Source organism: Humulus lupulus, chromosome 5, assembly GCF_963169125.1.
Source record: "Humulus lupulus chromosome 5, drHumLupu1.1, whole genome shotgun sequence".
Lineage (NCBI taxonomy): Eukaryota > Viridiplantae > Streptophyta > Magnoliopsida > Rosales > Cannabaceae > Humulus > Humulus lupulus.
In genome coordinates this window covers 92487200-92489038 of record NC_084797.1, presented here as the reverse complement: position 1 = coordinate 92489038, position 1839 = coordinate 92487200, and the positions used below count along the sequence as shown (strand labels likewise).

Below are 1839 nucleotides of genomic sequence, written 5' to 3'. Positions count from 1 at the left end.
ATATTTGAATGAACACTGTTTTCTTATTTTTTGTCTAAAATGTGCGAATTGGCTGGCACTATTTTGTGTGCCTTCTTGCCATCTCTTATTGTCTATTATTTGGTGAGTCTCTTAGTCTAAGGTAGCTTACTACGTATGCTATTTTGCTCATGTAGCTTTATTTGAATTCTTCAGTTAACTATCTGTGATTTGCTTAACTATCTGCTATGTTTCTTTTAATGGAATTAGGCACATCTTTCACAGGTTTGCAACTGGAGTGGACACATAAAGCTTATTCAGATGGTACGTGATCCCTTAAGCTGAACTTTGAGGGGAATATCTGAGTAAAAGTTTATATGTGTACATGTAGCTAATCTTTGCAATTGTGTATTCCAATTTATTTAAAATTGTTTCAGGTTTGTACTATTCCAATAGGAACATTGGATGCTACAAAGCTTCTATGTTTGTATGTTGTATTATTGGATGGATCTTGGTCTTATTTCTAATATATGATTTTATTATTGATATTTATTAAAATTTAAATTTATTTAAAACTTTCAAAAATATAATATATATCATATAAATTACAATTCAATTAAAAATAAACATATATTTTTTTTAAAATTGAGATACAATTTATGAAGGTACTCATTGCGAGTCCTAATAAGGTGTTTTTAACATCATAAAGATTTTTTTAGGACTCGCAACGCGTGCCCTAAAAAACTTCACTTTTTAAGGTTCTTAAATAGAATGCTCGCAGGGGGAGCACCCTAAAAACTTTTTTGAGGCTTGCAATGCGATCCCTAAAATGCTTTTTTTGTAGTAGTGATAGTTTTTTATTTTGTGTTTTGTAGTGTGGTGAGAAGAATACATATACACTTAGTGAAATTAATGAAACTCGAAATAAATGGGCAGCCAAACTTATTGAGCACATGAGTCATAGCTAGAGTAACTTTTGAAATCAAAATTAAAAAATATACTAATTGTAGTTTTTAGTTAGCACTTACATAGTTATTCCAAGTGTATATTTTGATCTTGTAATTTTTAGATTTGAAACATACTGAGTTCTGTTGATTTTGTTTGCTTATTGATTTTGTCTGAACTATGTTGTAATTACACAGGAAATTATGAATGAATATAGTGGTTGAAAATAGAGAAATGAAAAAATTCTCATATTCTACATGAGACGTCGGTCTCTACAAAATTGTCGTCTTATGTATTACAGGGGACGATGCATGCACATAAATTGTCATCTCATGTACTGCAAGAGGATGACGCTTGAGTAGGAACTGTCGTCTCATTTACTGCAGTGGATGATGCTTGCACAGAAATTGTCGTCTCATGTACCACAAGAGACAACATTTGTATAGGAACCATCATCTCATGTAAGACATAAGATGACGCTTTTATTTAAACTGTCATTTCATGCTTTACATGGCATGACATTGCATGGGACGACGGTATTAGAACCGACGTATGAGAGTTCATACAACGGTTTAAAACCATCATCCCATGTCAATTTTGTAGTAGTGAGTACACCTCTAAGTATAAAATTTTCTTTTTTAAAAGAATCATAACAATCAATTCCGTTCCACAACACCTTCAAGTCATCTATCAAAGGTGCTAAATAGATATCTATATCATTTCCAGGTTGCTTGGGACCTGATATAATAAAGTTAACATTGTGAATCTTCTTTTCATACACAACCAAGGATGAAGATTGTAAATACATAGAATCATTGGCCAACAACTGTAAGATGAGCTCATATTGCCGAATGGATTGATGTCATCAGTAGAAAGACCAAGTCGAAGATTTCTAGGATCCTTTCTTATTTGAGGCCATAGTTCATCCACTTCTTT

The 1839-nt window shown here is 32.2% G+C and overlaps 1 long non-coding RNA gene across 1 annotated transcript; it reads left to right on the top strand.

Moving 5' to 3' along the window:
* The first annotated feature begins 212 nt into the window (after positions 1 to 212).
* LOC133780497 (uncharacterized) lies at positions 213 to 516 on the top strand. The gene is made up of 2 exons (XR_009869367.1): positions 213 to 282; positions 396 to 516. It is a non-coding gene; the product is annotated as an uncharacterized LOC133780497 (long non-coding RNA).
* Positions 517 to 1839: the final 1323 nt, after the last annotated feature.